Consider the following 24728-nt stretch of genomic DNA (forward strand, 5'->3'; position numbering starts at 1 on the left):
CCTCGCGTGGTGGTCATGTCTCTCTTTTTGTTTCTCCTGCTTACGTTCCACTCGTGCTTCGATGTCCGGACTCGGTAGATCAAGGCTTTTGTCTTTTTGCCCATCAACATCTCAACTGGGGCTTGACCTGTTGTTGTTTGTGGCATGATGCGGTACTGGAACAAGAACCCAGAGAGCTTAGTTGTTCTGGTTCCCCCAGTCATCTCTTTCAGTGTCTGCACAGCCCGCTCCACTAAGTCATCGAGGCCGTGTGAAACGGAGCGCTGCAGACATGGCGAGTCCCGTTTCTCCGCTTTCATTCTTGGAACAAATCACAGGTTTGTTGCGTTGTCGGACACAAGAGAGTCAGACAGACCAAGGGTTGCAAAACACCTGCCGAAGCTTTTCGATTGTTGTGGTCACTGAGATGTTGCTCATGATGATAGCCTGCAGCCACTGGGAGTGTGCGTCCACCATGACAAGGAACATGTGACCCACGAAAGGACCTGCAAAGTCTATGTGCAGCCTGGACCATGGGTGGTCAGGCCACTCCCACAGATGTAGCGGTGTGGGCGGAGCCATCTTCTGGTTGGTCTGGTGCTCAGAACATGATTTCACTTTGTTTTCTGCATCCTGATCCATGTTAGGCCACCAGATGGACCTCATCCATGACTTGTGCAGGACCAGTGGCCGGAACAAACCACTCTGGACCACCAGAGTATGCAGCCATCCTGCACACTCAGCTCAGTTTGACACTTTGCAGAAGGTCTCAGTCCCTCATCCTCTATGACGGGAGGCCAAACCTGCATAAGGAACCTTTTCACCTGGGTCAGGATAGGATCCCGGTCTGTCCACTGTTTGATCTATTTGGTATTCACATGTGAGTTTGACAATCTTTCCATTAGGAGAATTGTCTGGAGAGGCACCACAGTTGTGGCAGGCATCTCTGGTAGCGGGAGACGGCTGAGTGTGTCTGCGTCTGCATTGTCCTTCCCCGCTCTGTAAACTATAGTATACTGTTAAGCTGACTGTGTGAGGGCCCAGTGCTGTATCCTTGCTGAAGCCATTGGAGAAATGCATCTTGATTCACTGAACAGGCTCATCAGTGGTTGGTGGTCAGTGCATATGGTGAAATGACGACAGTAGAGGTACTGATGAAAGCGTTTCACAGCCAAAACTATGGCCAGACCTTCCTTGTCTAACTGTGAATAACTCTTCTCAGAACTCGTCAGCGTGTGTGATGCGAATCCAATGGGTTTCTCCTCCATCTGATTACAGAGTACTGCCCCGACGCCATAGGGCGAGGCATCACATGACAGAATGATCTCTTTGTCTTGATCACATTTACATTTACATTTACATTTAAGTCATTTAACAGACGCTCTTATCCAGAGCGACTTACAAATTGGTGCATACACCTTATGACATCCAATGAACAAGCAGTTTTGGTGATTGTAGCAGTGCTTTCACTTCTTTGAAAGCTTTCTCTTGAGCTGGCCCGCACTTCCATTTACAGTCTTTTTGGAGCAGCTGAGGAACTTAACACTTTGGGTGATCCCTCTGCTGTATCCTGAAGTCCACGATCATCTCCTTTGTTTTGTTGACGTTGAGTGTGAGGTTATTTTCCTGACACCACACTCCGAGGACCCTCACCTCCTCCCTGTAGGCCGTCTCGTCGTTGTTGGTAATCAAGCCTACCACTGTAGTGTCGTCTGCAAACTTGATGATTGAGTTGGAGGCGTGCATGGCCATGCAGTCATGGTTGAACAGGGAGTACAGGAGAGGGCTGAGAACACACCCTTGTGGGGCCCCAGTGTTGAGGATCAGCAGGGTGGAGATGTTATTTCCTACCCTCACCACCTGGGGGCGACCCGTCAGAAAGTCCAGGACCCAGTTGCACAGGGCAGAGTCGAGACCCAGGGTCTCGAGCTTAATGACACGTTTGGAGGGTTCTATGGTATTAAATGCTGAGCTGTAATCGATGAACAGATATCTTACATAGGTATTCCTCTTGGGCAGTGTGGTTGCGATTGCATTGTCTGTGGACCTATTGGGGCGGTAAGCAAATTGGAGTGGGTCTAGGGTGTCATGTAGGGTGGAGGTGATATGATCCTTGACTAGTCTCTCAAAGCACTTCATGATGACGGAAGTGAGTGATACTGGGGCGATAGTCGTATAGCTCATTTACCTTCGCTTTCTTGGGAACAGGAACAATGGTGGCCCTCTTGAAGCATGTGGGAACAGCAGACTGGGATAGGGATTGATTGAATATGTCCGTAAACACATGCTCTGAGGACGCGGCAAGGGATGCCGTCTGGGCCGGCAGCCTTGCGAAGGTTAATACGTTTAAATGTTTTACTCACATTGGCTGCAGTGAAGGAGAGCCCGCACGTATTGGTAGCGGGCCGTGTCAGTGGCACTGTATTGTCCTCAAAGCAAGCAAAGAAGGTGTTTAGTTTGCCTGGGAGCAGGACATCGTGGTTCGCGATGGGGCTGGTTTTCTTTTTGTAGTCCGTGATCGACTGTAGACCCTGCCACATACGTCTCGTGTCTGAGCCATTGAATTACGGCTTTATTTTGTCTCTATACTGATGCTTAGCTTGTTTGATTGCCTTGCGGAGGGAATAGCTACAGTGTTTATTCTGTCATGTTTCCGGTTGCCTTGCGATGCACCTGTTAATAAACTCACTCACCGAATCACCGTATACATCAATTGTCCGATGCTATCCGTAACATATCCCAGTCCACGTGATCGAAGCAATCTTGAAGTGTGGAATCTAGGTGGCGTGCTGCTGACTCTGGCTTCATTGCTGTGAACTTGTCCTGCCCAGTGTGTCCACCCTCTGGCTTGCTCCTAGGACCCCTGCATGTTTTAGCTAAATGTCTCTTTTTGTTGCAATTGTGGCAGACAGACTCATTGAACTTACAGTTGTTTGTGTTCCCCCACATCTAAAACATTCCACTGCTTTTCCCTTTTTCCTGCTGCCTCTTTTGTCACCTGCACAACTTACACTGTTGGCCTTTTGAATATTTTTGACATTACTGGTGGCCATCTCCATCCCTTGAGATTGAAAGTCGGTGTGGCTTCACCCAGCAAACGGCACTGTATGCTGTCCTCATTAATGCCACAGGCTAATCTATCACGGAGCATATCCTCTAACATAGCCCCAAACTCAGTGTTCACAGAGCTCACGTAATTCAGCAACAGACTGACCTGTTTTCTGAAAATGGTAGTTGAATTTGAATCACTGAAGGCATTGATTTGTGGTGAGTCTGAACAAGAGCAACTCCCAGTGTCCGTGGTGTAGCCAAATTCCTCATTAGCTTGTAGGTTTTAGTCCGACACACACTCAAGAGAATAAAGCGCTGTTTAGCCTCATCTGTAATTCCATTTTCCAAGAAAAAGTGTCCCAACCATTCCACAAATTCCATCCAGTCCTCATTCTCTTCCACAACCTCAGTGATAGTCCCAAACATTGCCATTATTACGCCAACTTGTCCTTGATGCTCGTTAGCAATTTCCACATGCTGCTGATTGTCACCGTCAGCGTTTGTCTCCAGCGGTGCCTGCTCTCTGTCGCTCATTTATAAGGATCGGCCCCTTTAAAAAAATGTTTTGCCGAAAATGACATACCAAAATCTAAATGCCTGTAGCTCAGGCCCCGAAGCAAGGATATTAATTTTCTTGGTACCATTTGAAAGGAAACACTTTGAAGATTGTGGAAGGAATGTAGGAGAATATAACACAAAAGATAATACAAAGAAAAAACAACCCTTTTTTATATATTTTTTTGTACCAACATTTTTGAAATGCCAGAGAAAGGCCATAATGTATTATTACAGCCCAGATGCAATTTAGATATTGGCCACTAGATAGCAGCAGTGTATGTGCAAAGTTCACCTGATCCAATGAACCATTGCATTTCTGTTCAAAGTGTTGTATCAAGACTGCCCAAATGTGCCTAATTTGTTTATTGATAACTTTTCATGCTCCAAACTGTGCACTCTCCTCAAACAATAGTATGGTATGCTTTCTCTGTAATAGCTACTGTACATTGGACACCCTAGATTAACAAGAATTTAAGCTTTCTGCCAATATCAGATATGTCTATGTCCTGGGAAATGTTCTTGTTACCTACAACCTCATACTAATGGCATTAGCCTACGTTAGCTGAACTGACTACCTCCACTGTTTCTTAGCACATCGCCCTGTACATGCTGATCAAGTGTTATCCTTCACCAAGAAGATGTAGTAACTTGACAAGGAATGCCCACACGCAATTCAATATTACTTTCCTTGACTTTGAACTTAATAAGTACAAAATACTTAAACATGGTGAAGCCCTCAATGACGCTGCACATATTAAAACAGGCTTTCTGGCACAAGAGCCCTGAATCCATCTATATGGGTTAGTAGGGTTACTGTCATAGTGTGGACGCTATATCAATAATGACATTCAATATGTTATTGTCCTTAGTATAGTATGTTAGTAGTATGTTAGTATAGTATGTTATTGTACTGCAGTATGGTATGATTACTATTCATGTGTTCATGGTTATTATTGGCCTTGACCTTTCCCCTTTGATGATGTCATCACCCAGAGTTGTACCTGTTCAATGTGACTCTACCACAGGATGAGTGGGCTGCATCGGTTTGCTGTGTTTGTACCGTTTCTACATGGCTGTACACCTTTAATTTATTAAGGATCCCCGGTAGCTGCTGCCAAGACATCAGCTACTCTTCCTGGGGTTTATTATGGATCCCCGGTAGCTGCTGCCAAGACATCAGCTACTCTTCCCGGGGTTTATTATGGATCCCCGGTAGCTGCTGCCAAGACATCAGCTACTCTTCCTGGGGTTTATTATGGATCCCCGGTAGCTGCTGCCAAGACATCAGCTACTCCTCCTGGGGTTTATTATGGATCCCTGGTAGCTGCTGCCAAGACATCAGCTACTCTTCCTGGGGTTTATTATGGATCCCCGGTAGCTGCTGCCAAGACATCAGCTACTCTTCCTGGGGACCAGAAACATTATGGCAGTTATGTACAATACAAAATATTACATGCCATTACATTTCACAACACAGTGTGTGCTCTAAGGCCACTACTCTACTACCACATATTTACAATACAAAATGAATGTGTACATGTGTGTGTTATCATGTGTATGTGTGTCTGTGTCTGTGTGTGTGTCTGTTCACAGTCCTCGATGTTCCAAAAGGTGTATCTTTATTCGTTTTAAAAATATGATTCTACTGCTGGCATCAGATACCTGATGTGGAATATAGGTCCATGTAGTCATGGCTCTATGTAGGACTATGACCCTCCCATAGTCTGTTCTGGACTTAGGGACTGTGAAGAGACCTCTGGTGGCATGTCTTGTAGGGTATGAATGGGTGTCCGAGCTGTGCTAGTAGTTTAAACAGACAGTTCAGTGCATTCAGAATGTCAATACTTCTTACAAAAACAAATATTGATGAAGTCAATCTGTCCCCTACTTTGAGCCAGGAGAGATTGACATGCTAGGATGTTAGCTCTCTGTGTTCATTTAAGAGCCAGCCGTGCTGCCCTGTTCTGAGCCAATAGTAATTTCCGAAGTTTCTCGGATCTCAAATACCTGAACGCATGACTGAACAGTAGTCCAGGTGCAAGAAAACAAGATTTAGTTGTGGTTAAGGGTTTAGTGAATAATTGATCTCAAATACAATACTTTTAGTTTTTGAAATATTTAGAGCTAACTTATTTCTTGCCAACTTTTCTGAAACTGCCTGTAGCTCTTTAAGTGTTGCAGTACTGTAATCCAGTGAGTGGCATGTCGTTAGTAAGATTGGCATAGCGGTCTAAGGCACTGCAGCTCAGTGCAAAGGTGTCATTACAGACACCCTGGTTCGAATCCAGGCTGTATCACAACCAGCCGTGATTGGGAGTCCCGTAGGGCGGCGCACAATTGGCCCAGCATTGTCTGCATTTGGCTGGTGTAGGCCATCCTTATAAATAATTAATTTGTTCTCAACTGACTTGCCTAATAGAAAAAAGTAAGGGCCTAGACAGCTGCCCTGGGGAATTCCTGATTCTACCTGGATAATGTTGGAGAGGCTTCCATTAAAGAACACCCTCTGTGTTCTGTTTTACAGGTAACTATTTATCTATCTATATATAGCACATGTGTTTTTCCAGCAGCAGACTATAATTGGGGCGGCAGGGTAGCCTAGTGGTTAGAGCGTTGGACTAGTAACTGAAAGGTTGCAAGTTCAAATCCCCAAGCTGACAACATGCATATCTGTCGTTCTGCCCCTGAACAAATCACACATGATTACTGCATACAACAGCTGTAGGATCAGCAGAGACATTCAGGGTAGTAAGAGGGACATATAACCCCCCGGGCATAATGTACATTTGCTGCAGCATTATGACAACTCAGCGACACAATGGTAGGGATTAAATGAACTGGGCTTGGGTCATTGATATGCCCTAACCCCATTTCCTGCTGTATTATCCAGTAACATACTCCTTTCGGTGTTCATGGATTTCAGTCGCATGACTTTGCTCTTTCTTTCCAGTTGTTGTTGATATTGGTTTGTTGATTGTTATGTGTTACAGAGGAGATCTAAACTTTGGGGGGAGGTGTCCGAGTCTCGACCCAGGCAGAGTAGCCCTGAGGAGGGCAGGCCAACTGCCGTGGGGGGTGGTGGGCTGGAGCTGGCCTCACGTCTCCAGTTACTCAGTAAAGACTCCCACTCACTCGGGGAGGAGCCTGCAGGACTGCTGGACCCTGGACACAGGTCCCCTGTGGGCGGAGCAAGGTAACCTCACTGCATTAATATATTCCACGAGGTAACATGTATGAGCATGTATTTCTGTGTTCCTGGTAACAGCAGAGTGAGCATGTATTTATCTGTGTTCTAGGTAACATCACAGTGAGCATGTATTTCTCTGTGTTCTTGGTAACAGCACAGTGAGCTTGTGGTTTCTCTTTGTCATGGGTCATTTCACAGCTAGCATGTGGTTTCTCTGTGTTCTAGGTGACAACAGAGTGAGCATGTATTTCTCTGTGTTCTAGGTAACAGCACAGTGAGCATGTATTTCTGTGTTCTAGGTAACAATAGAGTTAGCATGTATTTCTGTGTTCTAGGTAACAATAGAGTTAGCATGTATTTCTGTATTCTAGGTAACAATAGAGTTAGCATGTATTTCTGTGTTCTAGGTAACAATAGAGTTAGCATGTATTTCTCTGTGTTCTTGCAGATGTCGCCAAGACAATGGAGAGAGTAAAGCGTAGGTTTTAGATTGCTGGGTAAACACCGCCTCTTCCTATCTACATAATAAACTAACATGAACTAACTCTCTATTCGCTACGCCAGTAGCCTAATGAAAACTCTTTCCTCTCTAAAGTAGTGTTCTAAAGAAAACTGTCTCTTTAACTAGTGCCCTAATTATAACTGTCTCTTTAACTAGTGCCATAATGATAACTGTCTCTTTAACTAGTGCCCTAATGATAACTGTCTCTTTAACTAGTGCCCTAATTATAACTGTCTCTTTAACTAGTGCCCTAATTATAACTGTATATTTAACTAGTGCCCTAATGATAACTGTCTCTTTAACTAGTGCCCTAATGATATCTGTCTCTTTAACTAGTGCCCTAATGGTAACTGTCTCTCTAGACTAGTACCCTAATGATAATCTCTCTCTAACTAGTGCCCTAATGATAATCTCTCTCTAACTAGTGCCCTAATGATAACTGTCTCTCTAGACTAGTGCTCTAATGATAACTGTCTCTCTAGACTAGTGCCCTAATGATAACTGTCTCTCTAGACTAGTGCCCTAATGATAACTGTCTCTCTAGACTAGTGCCCTAATGATAACTGTCTCTCTAGACTAGTGCTCTAATGATAACTGTCTCTCTAGACTAGTGCCCTAATGATAACTGTCTCTCTAGACTAGTGCCCTAATGATAACTGTCTCTCTAGACTAGTGCCCTAATGATAACTGTCTCTCTAGACTAGTGCTCTAATGATAACTGTCTCTCTAGACTAGTGCTCTAATGATAACTGTCTCTCTAGACTAGTGCCCTAATGATAACTGTCTCTCTAGACTAGTGCCCTAATGATAACTGTCTCTCCAGACTAGTGCTCTAATGATAACTGTCTCTCCAGACTAGTGCCTAATGATAACTGTCTCTCTAGACTAGTGCCCTAATGATAACTGTCTCTCTAGACTAGTGCCCTAATGATAACTGTCTCTCTAGACTAGTGCCCTAATGATAACTGTCTCTCTAGATTAGTGCCCTAATGATAACTGTCTCTCTAGACTAGTGCCCTAATGATAACTGTCTCTCTAGACTAGTGCCCTAATGATAACTGTCTCTCTAGACTAGTGCCCTAATGATAACTGTCTCTCTAGACTAGTGCTCTAATGATAACTGTCTCTCTAGACTAGTGCCCTAATGATAACTGTCTCTCTAGACTAGTGCCCTAATAACTGTCTCTCGAGACTAGTGCTCTAATGATAACTGTCTCTCTAGACTAGTGCCCTAATGATAACTGTCTCTCTAGACTAGTGCCCTAATGATAACTGTCTCTCCAGACTAGTGCCCTAATGATAACTGTCTCTCTAGACTAGTGCCCTAATGATAACTGTCTCTCTAGATTAGTGCCCTAATGATAACTGTCTCTCTAGAGTAGTGCTCTAATGATAACTGTCTCTCTAGACTAGTGCCCTAATGATAACTGTCTCTCTAGACTAGTGCCCTAATGATAACTGTCTCTTTAACTAGTGCCCTAATGATATCTGTCTCTTTAACTAGTGCCCTAATGGTAACTGTCTCTCTAGACTAGTGCCCTAATGATAACTGTCTCTCTAGACTAGGTCCCTAATGATAACCTCTCTAGACTAGTGCTCTAATGATATCTGTCTCTTTAACTAGTGCCCTAATGGTAACTGTCTCTCTAGACTAGTACCCTAATGATAATCTCTCTCTAACTAGTGCCCTAATGATAACTGTCTCTCTAGACTAGTGTCCTAATGATAACCTCTCTAGACTAGTGCTCTAATGATAACCTCTCTCTAGACTAGTGCCCTAATGATAATCTCTCTCTAACTAGTGCTCTAATGATAACTGTCTCTCTAGACTAGTGCCCTAATGATAACTGTCTCTCTAGACTAGTGCCCTAATGATAACTGTCTCTCTAGACTAGTGCCCTAATGATAACTGTCTCTCTAGACTAGTGCTCTAATGATAACTGTCTCTCTAGACTAGTGCCCTAATGATAACTGTCTCTCTAGACTAGTGCCCTAATGATAACTGTCTCTCTAGACTAGTGCCCTAATGATAACTGTCTCTCTAGACTAGTGCCCTAATGATAACTGTCTCTCTAGACTAGTGCTCTAATGATAACTGTCTCTCTAGACTAGTGCCCTAATGATAACTGTCTCTCTAGATTAGTGCCCTAATGATAACTGTCTCTAGACTAGTGCCCTAATGATAACTGTCTCTCTAGACTAGTGCCCTAATGATAACTGTCTCTCTAGACTAGGTCCCTAATGATAACCTCTCTAGACTAGTGCTCTAATGATATCTGTCTCTTTAACTAGTGCTCTAATGATAACTGTCTCTCTAGACTAGTGCCCTAATGATAACTGTCTCTCTAGACTAGTGCTCTAATGATAACTGTCTCTCTAGACTAGTGCCCTAATGATAACTGTCTCTCTAGACTAGTGCCCTAATGATAACTGTCTCTCTAGACTAGTGCTCTAATGATAACTGTCTCTCTAGACTAGTGCCCTAATGATAACTGTCTCTCTAGACTAGTGCTCTAATGATAACTGTCTCTCTAGACTATTGCTCTAATGATACTGTCTAGATTATATTTAATGATAACTGTCTCTAGACTAGTGCCCTAATGATAATCTCTCTCTAGACTAGTGCCCTAATGATAACTGTCTCTCTAGACTAGTGCCCTAATGATAACTGTCTCTCTAGACTAGTGCCCTAATGATAACTCTCTCTAGACTAGTGCTCTAATGATAACTGTCTCTCTAGACTAGTGCTCTAATGATAACTGTCTCTCTAGACTAGTGCCCTAATGATAACTGTCTCTCTAGACTAGTGCTCTAATGATAACTGTCTCTCTAGACTAGTACATTTATGTGCTCAGTTCTCGTACATGAAAAAATACTTTAATATACTTTGGTATAAATACTGTCATATTTACTGTAGTATATTGTAGTTTTCAGAGTTAACTATAGTATAAATACTGTAGTTAAAGAAAACTGTATTATTTACTATAGTAATTTAGGTAACACTTTACCTGACACCCTGTGTCATATGTTATGACACAGTCATAACCATGTCATAATACATTATAACAGCTGACATAACATGTCATAATAATGTCATATCACTGTCATGACCTCATATTTACACCTTTTGTGACATACATTGCGTTATTTTATGACACCTACATATGAGCCAGATAGGCCTATCACATACAGGCCCTTATATCAGTCATCAGTCACCAAGAGGGTGTGGCCTATCACATACAGGCCCTTATATCAGTCATCAGTCAACAAGAGGGTGTGGCCTATCACATACAGGCCCTTATATCAGTCACCAAGAGGGTGTGGCCTATCACATACAGGCCCTTATATCAGTCATCAGTCACCAAGAGGGTGTGGCCTATCACATACAGGCCCTTATATCAGTCATCAATCACCAAGAGGGTGTGGCCTATCACATACAGGCCCTTATATCAGTCATCAGTCAACAAGAGGGTGTGGCCTATCACATACAGGCCCTTATATCAGTCACCAAGAGGGTGTGGCCTATCACATACAGGCCCTTATATTAGTCAGTCACCAAGAGGGTGTGGCCTATCACATACAGGCCCTTATATCAGTCATCAGTCAACAAGAGGGTGTGGCCTATCACATACAGGCCCTTATATCAGTCATCAGTCAACAAGAGGGTGTGGCCTATCACATACAGGCCCTTATATCAGTCATCAATCACCAAGAGGGTGTGGCCTATCACATACAGGCCCTTATATCAGTCATCAGTCAACAAGAGGGTGTGGCCTATCACATACAGGCCCTTATATCAGTCATCAGTCACCAAGAGGGTGTGGCCTATCACATACAGGCCCTTATATCAGTCATCAGTCAACAAGAGGGTGTGGCCTATCACATACAGGCCCTTATATCAGTCATCAGTCAACAAGAGGGTGTGGCCTCCCGAGTGGCTCAGCGGTCTAAGGCACTGCATCCGGGTTCGATCCCGGGCTGTGTCGCAGCCAGTTCGTAACCGGGAGACCCATGAGGTGACGGACAACTGGCCCAACATCGTCCGGATCAGGGAGGGTTTGGCCAGCCGGACGTCCTTGTCTCAACGCACTCTATCGACTCCTGTGGTTGGCCGGGCGCATGCACGCTGACATGGTTTCCAGTTGTAGGATGTTTCCTCCATGACATTGGTGTGACTGGCTTCCGGTTTAGGCGAGCAGTGTGTCAAGAAGCAGTGCGGCTTGGCAGGGTCGTGTTTCGGCATGGGTCTTAACCTTCACCCCTCTCGAGTCCATATGGGCATTGCAGCGATGTTACAAGACTGAAAATTGGAGAGAAAAAGGTGTAAGAAGTACTACACAAAGAGTATTAAAAAATAACTAAATAAGAGGGTGTCTTGTCCTGCTCCTGAAATCTGCCCCAGCATTTACCCCAGTAATCCATCAACATTTACCCCAGTCATTAGCAGCATTTACCCCAGTCATCAACAGCATTTACCCCAGTCATCAGCAACATTTACCCCAGTCATCAGCAGCATTTACCCCAGTCATCAGCAACATTTACCCCAGTCATCAGCAACATTTACCCCAGTCATCAGCAGCATTTACCCCAGTCATCAGCAACATTTACCCCAGTCATCAGCAACATTTACCCCAGTCATCAGCAGCATTTACCCCAGTCATCAGCAACATTTACCCCAGTCATCAGCAACATTTACCCCAGTCATCAGCAACATTTACCCCAGTCATCAGCAACATTTACCCCAGTCATCAGCAACATTTACCCCAGTCATCAGCAACATTTACCCCAGTCATCAGCAACATTTACCCCAGTCATAAGCAACATTTACCCCAGTCATCAGCAGCATTTACCCCAGTCATTCAGCATACATTTACCCCAGTCATCAGCAACATTTTTACCCCAGTCATCAGCAACATTTACCCCAGTCATCAGCAACATTTACCCCAGTCATCAGCAACATTTATCAGCAACATTTACCCCAGTCATTTACCCCAGTCATCAGCAACATTTACCCCAGTCATCAGCAACATTTACCCCAGTCATCAGCAACATTTACCCCAGTCATCAACAACATTTACCCCAGTCATCAACAACATTTACCCCAGTCATCAGCAACATTTACCCCAGTCATCAGCAACATTTACCCCAGTCATCAGCAACATTTACCCCAGTCATCAGCAACATTTACCCCAGTCATCAACAACATTTACCCCAGTCATCAGCAACATTTACCCCAGTCATCAGCAACATTTACCCCAGTCATCAACAACATTTACCCCAGTCATCAGCAACATTTACCCCAGTCATTTACCCCAGCAACATTTACCCCAGTCATCAGCAACATTTACCCCAGTCATCAGCAACATTTACCCCAGTCCAGTCATCAGCAACATTTACCCCAGTCATCAGCAACATTTACCCCAGTCATCAGCAACATTTACCCCAGTCATCAGCAACATTTACCCCAGTCATCAGCAACATTTACCCCAGTCACATTTCAGCAACATTTACCCCAGTCATCAGCAACATTTACCCCAGTCATCAGCAACATTTACCCCAGTCATCAGCAACATTTACCCCAGTCATCAGCAACATTTACCCCAGTCATCAGCAACATTTACCCCAGTCATCAGCAACATTTACCCCAGTCATCAGCAACATTTACCCCAGTCATTTCAGCAACATTTACCCCAGTCATCAGCAACATTTACCCCAGTCATCAGCAACATTTACCCCAGTCAGTCAGCAGCAACATTTACCCCAGTCATCAGCAACATTTACCCCAGTCATCAGCAACATTTACCCCAGTCATCAGCAACATTTACCCCAGTCATCAGCAACATTTACCCCAGTCAGCAACATTTACCCCAGTCATCAGCAACATTTACCCCAGTTTCAGCAACATTTACCCCAGTCATCAGCAACATTTACCCCAGTCATTTCAGCAACATTTACCCCAGTCATCAGCAACATTTACCCCAGTCATCAGCAACATTTACCCCAGTCATCAGCATTTACCCCAGTTCAGCAACATTTACCCCAGTCATCAGCAACATTTACCCCAGTCATCAGCAACATTTACCCCAGTCATCAGCAACATTTACCCCAGTCATCAGCAACATTTACCCCAGTCATCAGCAACATTTACCCCAGTCATCAGCAACATTTACCCCAGTCATCAGCAACATTTACCCCAGTCATCAGCAACATTTACCCCAGTCATTCAGCAACATTTACCCCAGTCATCAGCAACATTTACCCCAGTCATCAGCAACATTTACCCCAGTCATCAGCAACATTTACCCCAGTCATCAGCAACATTTACCCCAGTCATTAGCAACATTTACCCCAGTCATTCAGCAACATTTACCCCAGTCATCAGCAACATTTACCCCAGTCATCAGCAACATTTACCCCAGTCATCAGCAACATTTACCCCAGTCATCAGCAACATTTACCCCAGTCATCAGCAACATTTACCCCAGTCATTCAGCAACATTTACCCCAGTCATCAGCAACATTTACCCCAGTCATCAACAACATTTACCCCAGTCATCAACAACATTTACCCCATGGTCCTTCTGTGGCTCAGTTGGTAGAGCATGGCGCTTGTAACGCCAGGGTAGTGGGTTCGATTCCCGGGACCACCCATACGTAGAATGTATGCACACATGACTGTAAGTCGCTTTGGATAAAAGCGTCAGCTAAATGGCATATATATTAGCAACATTTACCCCAGTCATTCAGCAACATTTACCCCAGTCATCAGCAACATTTACCCCAGTCATCAGCAACATTTACCCCAGTCATCAGCAACATTTACCCCAGTCATTAGCAACATTTACCCCAGTCATCAGCAACATTTACCCCAGTCATCAGCAACATTTACCCCAGTCATCAGCAGCATTTACCCCAGTCATCAGCAACATTTACCCCAGTCATCAGCAACATTTACCCCAGTCATCAGCAACATTTACCCCAGTCATCAGCAACATTTACCCCAGTCATCAGCAGCATTTACCCCAGTCATCAACAACATTTACCCCAGTCATCAGCAACATTTACCCCAGTCATCAACAACAGGTGCCATGACAGTGTTATGATATTATATATAACAGGTTGATAAGTTATGTCAGCTGTTAGGACATATTATAACAGGTTGATAAGTTATGTCAGCTGTTAGGACATATTATAACAGGTTGATAAGTTATGTCAGCTGTTAGGACATATTATAACAGGTTGATAAGTTATGTCAGCTGTTAGGACATATTATAACAGGTTGATAAGTTATGTCAGCTGTTAGGACATATTATAACAGGTTGATAAGTTATGTCAGCTGTTAGCACATATTATAACAGGTTGATAAGTTATGTCAGCTGGTATGACATGGTTATTACCGTGTCATAACGTACCATAATTGATTTAGTGTTTTTGCAGATTGTAGTACTCTAATATTTTCGTAGTGTTTTTGCAGACTATGGTATACTTAAGTGATATGGCCCGAGGAGCTGTGGTATATGACCAATACACCACGGCTTAGGACTGTTATTATGCACGACACAATGCGGAGTGCCTGTACACAGCCCTTAGCCGTGGTATATATATCACAAACCCCCGAGGTGCTTTATTGCTATTATAAACTGGTTACCAATGGAATTAGAGCAGTAAAACTAAATGGTTTGTCATACCAGTGGTATACGGTCTGATATAGCATGGCTTTCAGCCAATCAGAATTCAGGGCTCAAAACACCCAGTTTATACTGTAGTATTTACAGTAGTGTATTTGTGGACTGTGGTATACTGTAGTATTTACCGTGGTGTTTTTGTGGACTGTGGTATACTGTAGTATTTACAGTAGTGTGTTTGTGGACTGTGGTATACTGTAGTATTTACCGTGGTGTTTTTTTGGACTGTGGTAAACTGTAGTATTTACAGTAGTGTGTTTGTGGACTGTGGTATACTGTCAGTTTTGCAGAATGTGGTATACTGTAGTATTTACAATAGTGTTTTTGTAGGTAGGTAGGACTGGGGGCTTCTCCTCTTTACTATAACCTGTAGGGAACTTAATATATGCTTGGTATGTAAGATGTTAAGATGAATGCCTAACTGTAAGTCATTCTTGAAGTGAAGGGTCTTTCTCCTGTGTTGAAGTGACTTTCGCCTCTGTTGAAGTGACTTTCTCCAGTGTTGAAGTGACTTTCTCCAGTGTTGAAGTGACTTTCTCCAGTGTCGAAGTGACTTTCTCCAGTGTCGAAGGGGCTTTCTCCAGTGTCGAAGGGGCTTTCTCCAGTGTCGAAGGGGCTTTCTCCAGTGTCGAAGGTGCTTTCTCCAGTGTCGAAGGTGCTTTCTCCAGTGTCGAAGGGGCTTTCTCCAGTGTCGAAGGGACTTTCTCCTGTGTCGAAGGGACTTTCTCCTGTGTCGAAGGGACTTTCTCCTGTGTCGAAGGGACTTTCTCCTGTGTCGAAGGGACTTTCTCCTGTGTCGAAGGGACTTTCTCCTGTGTCGAAGGGACTTTCTCCTGTGTCGAAGGGTCTTTCTCCTGTGTCGAAGGGACTTTCTCCTGTGTCGAAGGGACTTTCTCCTGTGTCGAAGGGACTTTCTCCTGTGTCGAAGGGTCTTTCTCCTGTGTCGAAGGGTCTTTCTCCTGTGTCGAAGGGTCTTTCTCCTGTGTCGAAGGGACTTTCTCCTGTGTCGAAGGGACTTTCTCCTGTGTTCCAGGGACTTTCTCCTGTGTCGAAGGGTCTTTCTCCTGTGTCGAAGGGTCTTTCTCCTGTGTCGAAGGGTCTTTCTCCTGTGTCGAAGGGACTTTCTCCTGTGTCGAAGGGACTTTCTCCTGTGTCGAAGGGACTTTCTCCTGTGTCGAAGGGACTTTCTCCTGTGTCGAAGGGACTTTCTCCTGTGTCGAAGGGACTTTCTCCTGTGTCGAAGGGACTTTCTCCTGTGTCGAAGGGACTTTCTCCTGTGTCGAAGGGACTTTCTCCTGTGTCGAAGGGCCTTTCTCCAGTGTCGAAGGGACTTTCTCCTGTGTTCCAGGGTCTTTCTCCTGTGTCGAAGGGACTTTCTCCTGTGTCGAAGGGACTTTCTCCTGTGTCGAAGGGTCTTTCTCCTGTGTCGAAGGGACTTTCTCCTGTGTCGAAGGGACTTTCTCCTGTGTTCCAGGGACTTTCTCCTGTGTCGAAGGGTCTTTCTCCTGTGTCAAAGGGTCTTTCTCCTGTGTCGAAGGGACTTTCTCCTGTGTCGAAGGGACTTTCTCCTGTGTCGAAGGGACTTTCTCCTGTGTTCCAGGGACTTTCTCCTGTGTTCCAGGGACTTTCTCCTGTGTCGAAGGGACTTTCTCCAGTGTCGAAGGGACTTTCTCCTGTGTCGAAGGGACTTTCTCCTGTGTCGAAGGGACTTTCTCCTGTGTCGAAGGGACTTTCTCCTGTGTCGAAGGGACTTTCTCCTGTGTCGAAGGGTCTTTCTCCTGTGTCGAAGGGACTTTCTCCTGTGTCGAAGGGACTTTCTCCTGTGTCGAAGGGACTTTCTCCTGTGTTCCAGGGACTTTCTCCTGTGTTCCAGGGACTTTCTCCTGTGTCGAAGGGTCTTTCTCCTGTGTCGAAGGGACTTTCTCCTGTGTCGAAGGGACTTTCTCCTGTGTCGAAGGGACTTTCTCCTGTGTCGAAGGGACTTTCTCCTGTGTTCCAGGGACTTTCTCCTGTGTCGAAGGGTCTTTCTCCTGTGTCGAAGGGTCTTTCTCCTGTGTCGAAGGGACTTTCTCCTGTGTCGAAGGGACTTTCTCCTGTGTCGAAGGGACTTTCTCCTGTGTTCCAGGGACTTTCTCCTGTGTCGAAGGGACTTTCTCCAGTGTCGAAGGGACTTTCTCCAGTGTCGAAGGGACTTTCTCCTGTGTCGAAGGGACTTTCTCCTGTGTCGAAGTGACTTTCTCCTGTGTCGAAGGGTCTTTCTCCTGTGTCGAAGGGACTTTCTCCTGTGTCGAAGGGACTTTCTCCTGTGTCGAAGGGTCTTTCTCCTGTGTCGAAGGGACTTTCTCCTGTGTCGAAGGGACTTTCTCCTGTGTCGAAGGGACTTTCTCCTGTGTTCCAGGGACTTTCTCCTGTGTCGAAGGGTCTTTCTCCTGTGTCGAAGGGTCTTTCTCCTGTGTCGAAGGGACTTTCTCCTGTGTCGAAGGGACTTTCTCCTGTGTCGAAGGGACTTTCTCCTGTGTTCCAGGGACTTTCTCCTGTGTTCCAGGGACTTTCTCCTGTGTCGAAGGGACTTTCTCCTGTGTCGAAGGGACTTTCTCCTGTGTCGAAGGGACTTTCTCCTGTGTCGAAGGGACTTTCTCCAGTGTCGAAGGGACTTTCTCCTGTGTTCCAGGGACTTTCTCCTGTGTCGAAGAGACTTTCTCCTGTGTCGAAGGGACTTTCTCCTGTGTCGAAGGGTCTTTCTGTGTCGAAGGGACTTTCTCCTGTGTCGAAGGGACTTTCTCCTGTGTCGAAGGGACTTTCTCCTGTGTCGAAGGGACTTTCTCCTGTGTCGAAGGGACTTTCTCCTGTGTCGAAGGGACTTTCTCCTGTGTCGAAGGGACTTTCTCCTGTGTCGAAGGGACTTTCTCCTGTGTCGAAGGGACTTTCTCCTGTGTCGAAGGGACTTTCTCCTGTGTCGAAGGGACTTTCTCCTGTGTCGAAGGGACTTTCTCCTGTGTCGAAGGGACTTTCTCCTGTGTCGAAGGGACTTTCTCCTGTGTCGAAGGGACTTTCTCCTGTGTCGAAGGGACTTTCTCCTGTGTCGAAGGGACTTTCTCCTGTGTCGAAGGGACTTTCTCCTGTGTTCCAGCACAATGTTGCACGGAGAGCAAAACTATTTCCCCCACTTTCATGGAGAACATTTTGAAATAGTTTTGCATGATCTTTAGCTGTGCTTTTTGTTTGTAAATGAAATGGATTCCTGTTGATTGTTCTGCCTGTCAGTTGTAATCTATAAACCTGTTGATTGTTCTGCCTGTCAGTTGTAATCTATAAACCTGTTGATTGTTCTGCCTGTCAGTTGTAATCTATAAACCTGTTGATTGTTCTGCCTGTCAGTTGTAATCTATAAACCTGTTGATTGTTCTGCCTGTCAGTTGTAATCTATAAACCTGTTGATTGTTCTGCCTGTCAGTTGTAATCTATAAACCTGTTGATTGTTCTGCCTGTCAGTTGTAATCTATAAACCTGTTGTAATCTATAAACCTGTTGTTCTGCCTGTCAGTTGTAATCTATAAACCTGTTGATTGTTCTGCCTGTCAGTTGTAATCTATAAACCTGTTGATTGTTCTGCCTGTCAGTTGTAATCTATAAACCTGTTGATTGTTCTGCCTGTCAGTTGTAATCTATAAACCTGTTGATTGTTCTGCCTGTCAGTTGTAATCTATAAACCTGTTGATTGTTCTGCCTGTCAGTTGTAATCTATAAACCTGTTGATTGTTCTGCCTGTCAGTTGTAATCTATAAACCTGTTGATTGTTCTGCCTGTCAGTTGTAATCTATAAACCTGTTGATTGTTCTGCCTGTCAGTTGTAATCTATAAACCTTCACACACTGACGGGGAACACGTTTGATGACATGTGGTTCGATCAGGCTGTTTTAAGCTGTAAAACTGGGCGAAATTGCGAAGCCTCTTTGATTGGATGGTTTTATGCGGTAAGAGTGCAGTGTTTGGTCACAATTTGTGAGATTTTGATTAATATAAGTGGTTTGGTTGATTTTGCTTAGAATTATGCGACCGCAGAATCCTGGAGGGACTGCCTAATGTCTGATGTGGGTGAATGTGTGCTTAACAGGTCACTGGCTGCAGCATGGATGACACTGACTTCCTTCAATAGACTATGACTATTCTTCTTTAGGTCATGACTATCGTTGGGTTATTAATATTCTGCAGTAGTTAACAACTCTAATAAATGTGTAGTTTTGATGCTAAACTCTGTTCAGTTGTTGCTTTATCTTTCCTCTGTCCCTCTCCCCCTCCCCCTCCATCTCCCTGTCCCTCTTCCCCTCCATCTCCATCTCCCTCCTGTCCTTCTCCCCCTCCATCTCCCTGTCCTTCTCCCCCTCCATCTCCCTGTCCTTCTCCCCCTCCATCTCCCCCTCCCTGTCCTTCTCCCCCTCCATCTCCCTGTCCTTCTCCCCCTCCTCCCCTCCATCTCCCTCTCCCCCTCCCTGTCCTTCTCCCCCTCCATCTCCCTGTCCTTCTTTCCCTCCATCTCCATCTCCCTCTCCCCCTCCCATCTCCCTCTCCCTCCATCTCCCTGTCCCTTTCCCTCCATCTCCCTCTCCCTCCTCTCCCTGTCCTCTCTCCCTCCATCTCCCTGTCCTTCTTTCCCTCCATCTCCTCTCCCTCTCCCCTCCCTGTCCCCTCCCCTCCATCTCCCTGTCCTTCTTTCCCTCCATCCCTCCCTTCCAGTCTCTTCTCCCTCCCCTCCATCTCCCTGTCCTTCTTTCACCTCCATCTCCCTGTCCTTCTTCCCTCCATCTCCCTGTCCTTCTCCCCTCCATCTGCCCCTGTCCTCTTTCCCCATCTCCTCCCTGTCCTTCTTTCCCTCCATCTCCATCTCCCTGTCCTTTCTTCCCTCCATCTCCCTCTCCCTCTGCCCCCCCCTCTCCCTCTCCCCTCCATCTCCCTGTCCTTCTCCCCCATCTCCCTGTCCTTCTCCCCCTCCATCTCCCTGTCCTGTCTCCCTCCATCTCCCTCTCCCTGTCCTTGGTTTCCCTCCCTCCATCTCCCTGTCCTGAGGGTTCCCCCTCCCCCTCCATCTCCTCTCCCTCCTCCCCTGCCCTGTCCTTCTCCCCTCCATCTCCCTGTCCTTCTTTCCCTAACCATCTCCATCTCCCTGGCAGCACCCTCCCTGTCCTTCAACACCCCTCCATCAACCCTGTCCTTCTTTCCCTCCATCTCCCTGTCCTTCATTTCCCTCCATCTTTTTATGAATATCCCTGTCCTTCCCCTCCATCTCCCTGTCCATATTTTCCCTCCATCTCCTCTCCCCTCCCTGTCCCTCTCCCCTCCATCTCCCTGTCCTTCTTTCCTCCATCTCCCTCTCCCTGTCCTTGAGAAGTGGTTCCCTCCATCTCCCTGTCCTTATTCCCTCCATCTCCCTCTCCCTCTCCCCCTCCATCTCCCTGTCCTTCTTTCCCCTCCATCTCCCTGTCCTTCTTTCCCTCCATCTCCCTGTCCTTCTCCCCCTCCATCTCCCTGTCCTTCTCCCTCCATCTCCCTCTCCCTGTCCTTCTTTCCCTCCATCTCCCTCTCCCTGTCCTTCTTTCCCTCCATCTCCCTCTCCCTGTCCTTCTTCCCTCCATCTCCCTCTCCCTCTCCCCTCCCTCTCCCTCTCCTTCTCCCCTCCATCTCCCTGTCCTTCTTTCCCTCCATCTCCCTGTCCTTCTCCCCCTCCATCTCCCTGTCCTTCTTTCCCTCCATCTCCCTCTCCCTGTCCTTCTTTCCCTCCATCTCCATCTCCCTGTCCTTCTCCCCCTCCATCTCCCTGTCCTTCTTTCCCTCCATCTCCCTGTCCTTCTTTCCCTCCATCTCCCTGTCCTTCTTTCCCTCCATCTCCCTCTCCCTGTCCTTCTTTCCCTCCCCCTCCATCTCCCTGTCCTTCTTCCCCTCCATCTCCCTCTCCCTCCCTCTCCCTGTCCCTCTCCCCCTCCCTCTCCCTCTCCCCCTCCCTCTCCCTGTCCCTCTCCCCCTCCCTCTCCCTCTCCCTCTCCCTCTCCCCCTCCATCTCCCTCTCCCCCTCCATCTCCCTCTCTCTCAGGTTGTTTAGTAGTCTTGGGGATGTCCACACCATCTCCCAGAGAGGTTTTGGTGGCACCACCTACACAGTCCGCCCGGGGAGCCGCTACCCAATCACACCTCGCCGCAGTCCCAGTCCCTCCCCCTCACCTGCCCCTGTCCTCTCACCAGACAGGTCAGAGGTCAGTCCTGGGCGGGGCTTTGGCCTTAGCTCCTCCCATCACCACCACACCATACTCAAGTCGTCTAGCCTCAGCTTGCCTTCGGAGCCCAAGGAGGTCCGCTTCGTAATGCGGAGTGCCAGCGCTCGAACCCGTTCCCGCTCACCCTCCCCCTCCCCCCACGCCTCCCCCTGCCCCTCCCCCGTACTGGGCTCCCCCTTGCTCGCCCTGCGGCCGTGGCGCCAACGCCCTCTAGCTCTGTGGAGTAAGTATGATGTGGGAGACTGGCTGGAGAGTGTTGGTTTGGCAGAGCATCGTGCCCGCTTCCAGGAGCATGAGATTGAGGGTTCCCACCTCCCTGCCCTCACCAAGGATGACTTCGCTGAACTAGGCGTGACACGAGTCGGGCACCGCATGAACATTGAGAGAGCACTCCGACAACTGCTGGACAACTGAACCTCTAACCCCTGATATCACTGAAGGGCTGTCACACCTGAACCCTAACCCTCTGGAGGTATTCTGGCAGCACCAGTGGCTGTAACCTGGCAACACCAGTGGCTGTAACCTGGCAACACCAGTGGCAGTATGCTTTCAGACATCTATTTTCCAAAGACAGCATCACATGGAGTTGAGCATTTAGTATTAACTTTTTATGAATATACAAGAAAATACCTCCTCCATCGAAATATCTACAATGTCGACATATTTTCCAATAATGAAATTGATGATAAATGTTTATTAGGAATAGATATATTTAAATAAAATGTTGTGTTTCATAACAACTTTATTCTGTTTAGGGAAGGATGAGAAGTGGTGGATGAGACTTCATCGTTAACCTGTTAGTCTACTATATTACCCTGTCAGTCTACTACATTACCCTGTCAGTCTACTACATTACCGTGTTAGTCTACTACATTACCCTGTCAGTCTACTACATTACCCTGTCAGTCTACTACATTACCCTGTCAGTCTACTTCATTACCCTGTCAGTCTACTACATTACCCTGTTAGTCTACTACATTACCACGTCAGTCTACTACATTACCACGTCAGTCTACTACATTACCACGTCAGTCTACTACATTGCCGTGTCAGTCTACTACATTACCGTGTCAGTCTACTACATTACCCGTCAGTCTACTACATTACCCTGTCAGTCTACTACATTACCGTGTTAGTCTACTACATTACCACGTCAGTCTACTACATTGCCGTGTCAGTCTACTACATTACCCTGTCAGTCTACTACACTACCCTGTCAGTCTACTTCATTACCCTGTCAGTCTACTACATTACCCTGTTAGTCTACTACATTACCACGTCAGTCTACTACATTACCACGTCAGTCTACTACATTACCACGTCAGTCTACTACATTACCACGTCAGTCTACTACATTACCGTGTTAGTCTACTACATTACCATGTTAGTCAACTACATTACCGTGTCAGTCTACTACATTACCCTGTCAGTCTACTACATTACCCTGTCAGTCTACTACATTACCGTGTTAGTCTACTACATTACCACGTCAGTCTACTACATTGCCGTGTCAGTCTACTACATTACCACGTCAGTCTACTACATTGCCGTGTCAGTCTACTACATTACCACGTCAGTCTACTACATTGCCGTGTCAGTCTACTACATTACCACGTCAGTCTACTACATTACCACGTCAGTCTACTACATTACCGTGTTAGTCTACTACATTGCCGTGTCAGTCTACTACATTACCCTGTCAGTCTACTACATTACCGTGTCAGTCTACTACACTACCCTGTCAGTATACTACATTACCGTGTTAGTCTACTACATTACCACGTCAGTCTACTACATTGCTGTGTCAGTCTACTACATTACCGTGTCAGTCTACTACACTACCCTGTCAGTATACTACATTACCGTGTTAGTCTACTACATTACCCTGTCAGTCTACTACATTACCATGTCAGTCTACTACATTACCCTGTCAGTCTACTACATTACCATGTCAGTCTACTACATTACCGTGTCAGTCTACTACATTACCCTGTCAGTCTACTACATTACCCTGTCAGTCTACTACATTACCCTGTCAGTATACTACATTACCGTGTCAGTATACTACATTACCGTGTTAGTCTACTACATTACCGTGTTAGTCTACTACATTACCGTGTCAGTCTACTACATTACCCTGTCAGTCTACTACATTACCCTGTCAGTCTACTACACTACCCTGTCAGTCTACTACATTACTGTGTTAGTCTACTACATTACCATGTTAGTCAACTACATTACCCCATTAGTCTACTACATTACCCTGTCAGTCTACTACATTACCCTGTCAGTCTACTACATTACCCTGTCAGTCTACTACATTACCCTGTCAGTCTACTACATTACCCTGTCAGTCTACTACATTACCCTGTCAGTCTACTACATTACCGTGTTAGTCTACTACTTTACTATGTTAGTCTACCTATCTACCATGTTATTCTACTACCTTACTATGTTAGTCTACCCTGTTAGTCTACTATATTACCATGTTAGTCCACTACACTACTCTGCTCGTCCTCTACATTACCATGCTGTCTACCCTGTTAGTGTACTACATTGCCATGTAAGTCTAACATGTTAGTCTACTACGTTAGTCTCCTGCCTTACCCTGTTTGTCTACTACATTGCTATGTTAGTCTCCTACATTACCCTGTTAGTATCCTACCCTACCCTGTTAGTCTTCTACATTACCCTATTGTCTGTTAGTCTACTACATTACCCTGTTAGTCTACCCTATTAGTCTACTACACTACCCTGTTAGTCTACCCTGTTAGTTTAATACAGTATCCTGTTAGTCTACTACACTACCCTGTTAGTCTACTACATTACCATGTTATCTACCCTGTTGACCTTCTACATTACCCTGTTAGTCTACTACATTACTCTGTTAGTCTATTACATTGCCCTGTTAGTCTACCCTATTAGTCTACTACACTACCCTGTTAGTCTACCCTGTTAGTTTACCCTGTTAGTCTACTACATTACCCCATTAGTCTACTACACTACCCTGTTAGTCTAATACATTACCCTGTTGTCTAACATGTTTGTTTACTACATTATCATGTTAGTCTACTGCATTATCATGTTAGTATACTACATTACCCTGTTTGTCTACCAAATTACCTTGTTAGTCTGCTACATTACTATGTGTGTAAATCTTTGGCCTAAATTAGTTTATTCTGTCAGGAAGACCTCGAATGAACCTCACTAGTATACATGTTTTATATGAATTTTAAGCAATGTTGACAGGAAAGTTTCCAGTATATGTTTTCTAATATCCCTAGCTACTGGTTTGTATGGATTTTATACCTATCTGTGATGCTCTAAGGCAGAGTAAAAGGTTCAGAACAGTATTTTTACACAGAAGACGGTGCTATTTCACTAAAGCCATCTGCACAGAGCAACCCTACGCCTACGCCTAAACCTAACCCTAGCACTTAACCTAAGCTTAAACCTAGCACTTAACCTAAGCTTAAACCTAGCACTAAAACTAAGCCTAC

The 24728-nt window shown here is 45.6% G+C and overlaps 1 pseudogene; it reads left to right on the forward strand.

The window, feature by feature from the left end:
• Nucleotides 1-22309, forward strand: part of LOC118382447 (SH3 and multiple ankyrin repeat domains protein 3-like) — a 76874-nt pseudogene extending 54565 nt beyond the window's left edge.
• Nucleotides 22310-24728: the final 2419 nt, after the last annotated feature.

Source organism: Oncorhynchus keta, unplaced genomic scaffold (assembly GCF_023373465.1).
Source record: "Oncorhynchus keta strain PuntledgeMale-10-30-2019 unplaced genomic scaffold, Oket_V2 Un_contig_1422_pilon_pilon, whole genome shotgun sequence".
Classification (NCBI taxonomy): domain Eukaryota; kingdom Metazoa; phylum Chordata; class Actinopteri; order Salmoniformes; family Salmonidae; genus Oncorhynchus; species Oncorhynchus keta.